The sequence below is a fragment of the Meriones unguiculatus genome, chromosome 6 (genome assembly GCF_030254825.1).
Source record: "Meriones unguiculatus strain TT.TT164.6M chromosome 6, Bangor_MerUng_6.1, whole genome shotgun sequence".
Lineage (NCBI taxonomy): Eukaryota > Metazoa > Chordata > Mammalia > Rodentia > Muridae > Meriones > Meriones unguiculatus.
This window is the reverse complement of record NC_083354.1, coordinates 74,463,954-74,470,123: the sequence shown is the minus strand read 5'-3', so window position 1 is coordinate 74,470,123 and position 6,170 is coordinate 74,463,954.

The window sequence follows — 6,170 nt, the reverse complement described above, 5'->3', positions numbered from 1 at the left end:
CTCCTAGCTGAACAGTGCCTTTGCCCATTCCCCTTGCCATCCCACCTCCAGCCATCACTCTGCAGATACCCATACTTCTCAGTAAAGCACCATCTACCACTATGACAGCCTTCTACCACACATTAGTCCTCCTTAGCGTGACACTGCACCTATGATCTCTAAGTCTCAACATTTGTGGCCTCACAGAAAATTTAAAAACCTTTCCAGCATAAACCATATTCCATATTTATCTTCAACTTTCCCCTTCCTAGTTCTGGAATAAAACATTTCTACACAGTCCTTAGTTACCACAGGAAAGTTAATATTTAGAACTCAAGTCCAGGGATTTAGGCAGTTGGCTCAGTGATAAAAGTCTTGCCTAGCATGCTGGATACCATGGCACCACACATACATGTACACACACACACACACACACACAGAATAAGCTTTGTTTTGCCTCCTTGTTCATCTGAAAGCAAAGCAGGGTGCACTGTTGGCAGCTCTACTGTGCCAGTCATGAAAACTCAGCTATAGGTCTTGCTCTTGCCACATCCATTCAAACCAGCAAATCAGATCTAAAATTTCAATCTCAGTATGTACCACAGGCAGTGGTTATGTGAGCATGCCTAGGAAACAGGACCATTAATTTGCATTAACTGGTTGGTTGGTTAGTTGGTTGGTTGGTTGGTTGGTTGGTTGGTTGGTTGCTCTTGGCAATCTCGGAACAGAGTCTCAGCTTGTAGTCCAGACCAGAATGGCTAGAACTCATAATCCTCCTGCCTCATCCTCCAAGTACTCCCAACACATCATAGGCATGTGTTACCACCACTCTCAGCTTCTAGGTGATCTCTCATGAACAGGTTACTTCAGATATCTAGCCACTGAAAAAAATCACACTAGTTCTCTGTACAGAAAATGGTTTCAAACCGTTAAAAAGAATGGACATCTGAGCACCTGTATGTTCGTTACTACAGCCAAGCTTCCAGACTCTCTGGTGGCTGTGTGAGGAGCGTGCATGTATACGACTGGAAATATGGATGACTTGAAACATATTCAGAGCTCTCTCTCTGTTCATGGCTCAGAGCAGGTGAGACAGCTCAGGGGGAGAGGCATCTGCAGCCAAGCCTGACATCCCAGGTAGACTCCAGGAATCCAGATGGTAGAAAGAGAACCAACCGATTCCCACCTGCTGTACTCTGACTGCCACACCCGTGCCACAGCACAGCCACACACAAACACACACAATGAACCCCTGCAAACAAACCATGCACAAAAAACTATGAGCCCACACCAACATTTCCACTTTGCTTTTCTCTTTCTGACATATATTTTTCTTGCCCAATTTGCTGTAAGAATAGAGCTTCATAAGCAAAGCTTCTCAAATTTAGATAGTCACAATGTGTATACAGTAATTTATTGTTAAGGGAACATATGTGGGGTGGCGGAGAAGGCCCCGAAGTTAAGAGCACTTGTTGCCTTTGTAGCAGTCCCATGCACAGTTCCCGGCCTGCACACTGTGGCTGATAATCGCCTGGATTCAGGGGACTCAAAACCCTCATCTGACTTCTGTGGCCACCAGGCACACAGGTGGTGCACAGAAACACACGAGCAAACAGAATAACAGAAATGTCTTAAAATTTAATTAATTAAATTTAAGAAGGAGGAAACACACTTCATGAGATGGACTAGCTCTCAGTCTGGGCACAGGAATCTAACACTCACTTCCTCCTGACAGGGTCTGGTGAGGCCTGAGGAGTGGCCTCTCCCTGAGGCTCTTTTTGGTTGATATTCATTGACTTACATCAGGTCAGTGTTGGTGTGTGGGCACCCACATATCAGAGAGCATGTGTGGGGGTAGAAGGCAACCTTGTAAGTGCTGCTTTTCCCCTTCTTCCATGTGAGTACAGGGATCTATACTTGGTCCTTGGGCTTGGCATAATCCCTTTACCAGCTGAGTCATCTGGCTGCCCTACCCTGCCCTGTCAATGCTTGTAAATTCTCTCTTCAGCAGGGAGGAGACTTTGCTCTCATTATACTCAATGTCTGTTTTGCATAATTGACATGTGATACATGCCAGCCATCTTGGTGCCTGATCCTGATCCTGTTCCTGCTGTTTTAGCACACTGAATTACCTATCCACTTCTACAAACAAAGAAAACTCATGCTCTCTTTATGCACAATAAAGGCTGAAAAGCATTATGAAGACATAGGTCTCTACCACATAGCTACACTCTCTCCCCTCCCTTTATTTAACCTTTTACAGTATTTACCATAAAATCTGATTACTTTCTCAATCATTTCTTAAGTCAAAACTATTTAAATTTTGGGCTAAGGAGATGGCTCAGCAGCTAAGAACACTGGCTTTTCTTCTAGAGAACCCAGGTTCAATTCCCAGCAGATCAAAACCCACCTGGGAGATCACACCTGTCTGTAACTCAAGTTCCACAGGATCCAACACCTCCACACCGACAAACATGCAGTCAAAACACCAACGCACATGAAACAAAAATAAATAAATCATTAGAAAAGTATTAAAACTCTGCCTATACTTATCATTGTGTTAATTATGAGTCATTATATAATGTTTTCTTAACCTTTAATAAAAATACATATAAACTCCAGAAACATTTGAAACCAAAACAACCTATAGTTGGCGTAGATGCTGGAAAATGAAGTCACACACTGCCATCATGACCGAATTCTCTCCTAAGGTATCAGTGAGTCTAAGAACATTGCATTTAATGAACTCAAGCATGAGGATGAGTGGGCCCCAACTTGATGGCATCTGGGGATGAGACTGAATACTCAATGATGTCTTCCTAAGGACCCGTGTAGCTCATGCAGCTGACCCTCTGTATTGGCATGTCCACCCACTACAGCTTGTATGTTTTTATTACATTTAATTAATTATGTGTGTGTATGTGTAGGTCAGAGAACAACGTGCCTTTCCACTATGCACGTCACAGGGATACAATTCCAGGCTTCAAGCTTGACATCACACTTTTGTAGTGCTCTGAACCATTTTGCCAGACATGAAATATTTTTAAAGTTATGTCCATGTTGAGCATGTATAGACTTTTCCCCCTGTCCTTGAAGAACACAATGCTGTTTACCTAGCTCTTATATTGTACTAGGTATTGTAGGAACTAGCGAAGGCTTAAACTATCTGGGGTCATATGCAAACACTTAACTATTTTGTATCATAGACTTAAGCATCTTCCAGTGTTGGCATCAGAAGGGGTGTCCTGGAACCAATTGCCATGGATGTTGTACTGGCAATGTTATGTCGACTTGATACAAACTAGAGTCATTTTGGAAGAGGAAACCTCAGTTGAGAAGATGCCTCCACCAGACTGTCTTATGGCCAGCCTCTGGTGCATTTTCTTGTCTGATGATTGATGTGGGAGGACCCAGCTCACTGTGGGTGGTGCCACTCCTAGACAGGTGGTCATAGGTGCTATAAGAAAGCAGGTTGAGCCAGCCAAAAGGACAAATTCTGCAAGAGGCACCCTTATGATTCAGTTTCTGCCTTCAGGTTCCTGCTCTGCCATCCCACAGTGATGCAGTGTGACCTGAGAGTTGTGAGATTTAGCCTTTCCTCCCCAAGCTGCTTTTGGTCATGGTGTTTCATCACAGCAACAGAAACCCTAACCAATAGTCAAAGGACAATTGTTCCCAACTTGCTTTGTTGTGGGTTCACTGAAGGAGGAACAGGAGGAGGAGGTAGAAGAGGCGAAGGACAACAACCACACAATGATGACTACGATGACAACAATAAGGAGAAAAAGAATATATTAAGAAACACTGATTTACAAACCTAACAAACTTTTCCTACATTTCCTTATCTGGAAATTGTTCGCATTTAAGATTCAACATCTTCAGAGAAACAAAATTTGGCTAGACGGTGACTAGGAAAAGGAAAATAAAATTGTGTTGAGTTAGATAAATTTCCTATGACACAGAGGACCACTGAAACAAAGAGCATTTCAAAAGTGATGAAAGGTGACATACTACTCAGAATTACTATGACTAAGTAGAAGACTGGGTTCTGAAAATGAACCGAGATGTAGAAATATGTACTTCACTTTTGTGAATGCCTCACTGAAGTTCAGGTGTCATCACAGTTCCCACAACACCAGTTGCATTTTAATCCTAGAGTATTGAAAGACCATGCACAGGAGCATCTGAGGTCAACATTGTACAATTCTTACCAAATGGTGTGGTTTCAAAGCATTGTCCAGAAAACTCAATCTCTCTGAGTTTCTTGCAGGAAGCAAGCTCAGCCATGAGAGACTTACAATTCAACAGTAAATCACATTTCAGATGGAAGACATGAAGATTTGAAGAGTTCTGAATCAATTTAACTGCAAAAGATGAAATATTTTCAGAAATTAGAGAAGACCACCAATTTCTGTCAGAATTGGGCCCTCCGTCCATCAGTCCCAGCCACACTGATTAAACGGGCAGCGACACAGTGACGTGGTAACACATGGTGTTCAGTGCAATTTCTCAGTGTCTACAGCTCAGGCCATGTTGGCCTTGTGCTTAGCTTCTGGAACTGACCTGGGACAAGTTCCTGACCCTCTCTGGATTAATTTTCTGTTCTCAGAATTCAACATCAAGGCTTGCCATCAACTAGCACTGGCTGCTCTTCCAAAGTTCCTGAGTTCAATTCCCAGCAACCACATCGTGGCTCACAATTGTCTATACTGTGATCTGGTGCCCTCTTCTGCTGTGCAGGTATACATGCAGGTAGAATAATGTGTAAATAGTAAATAAATAAATCTTAAAAAACTTTACAGATAATTTTGGAGAGAAAGATGAAGAAAAACGGAGAAAATATGTGCTGTTTCAGTTACGCTGGTATGTTAAACAGTGGAAGGCAGGACTATGGCAGACCAGCCACTGCACAGTACTAGGTTAGGCTGAGGGGGTTGTTTCAGAGGGCTAGGAAGGAAGCCCATGTATCAGGGAAATCGTGCTTCCTAAAGAGGTAGGAAGAAGAGAAGGAAAGGCTCTGCTTCCCTGAGTGAGGGTTTAGAAAAGCATCAGGCTTATCATGGCGACATGGCTGTGGCTGCATAAGCAGCCTGTTGTAGCTGAGAAAACTTGCGGAAATCGCTTAACATCTTTCTTTCTGCCTTAATTTCTCCAGCTGCCCAGTGGCAATAATCGCAGTACCTCAGCTCACACACTGAGTGCAAAGAGTGAGTTAATATTTGTCAAGTGCTCAGAACAGATCTTAGTATATTGTAAAAACTCAAGGTTCACAAATAAATCTCCAAGGAAGGTTAGTATTCCCACAGTTCATGCTGTGAAGCCCAGGGAAGGCTTAACTAATGATGATTTAGTGGTTTTAACAATTACTAACCAAGTAGCTTTTCCAGCTGAGACATGAGCTGGAGATCCAAGCACCATCCTTACCTAGTCTGGAGATGTCAGACTCCATGGAAGTTTGGATGGATAGGAGGTTTGGGAACTCTCCAGGAAGGACTGAAAGCACATCTGCTTTGCCGTCTAGTCTCACAGACTGTTCTTTCAGGCTGGGAAACTTGTCCAAGTTAGCAAAGAGCTGATCTGGAAAGCAGCACATAGTTCCCATCACTCAAGGTCCCCAATGGAAGTTCTCAAGTGTGCTGTGACCTTCAACCATTTTCATGCTTTCAAGATGAAGTTTCTCAGACTTCCTAACATCTAGGAAGCACATCCAGGAAGATACTGCCAGCTGCAACATCTACTGATCACAGAATGCAGGGGAAGCCCTGTGCTGGTCTCTAGATTCACAAAATAAATGAGACATCTCCCCAACTAACAGCATGGGAGCAACTGTTTTTGCATATGCAAAAGAACACAGTTGGATTCCCGCTCCCAACTCATAAAAAGGTTAAATTGGATTGACAACATATGTAAGAGCTAAAACTATAAAACTCTTAGAAGAAAACAAGTAATCTTCATGACCTTGGATTTCACAATGGATCCTTAGATATGCTATAAAAAGCAATAGCAAAAAAAAAAAAAAAAATAGACCTTGGGCCATCCTTGGTTGTTAACTTCATTACATCTAAAATTACCTAAAACCTAAATGATTGGGCACACCTGTGAGGTTTTTTCTTTTTTTCTAATTAAATAATTTGAAGTGGGAAGATCAACTTCTAACTTGGACCTTTGAGTCGGGAAGAGCCATCTTTAAT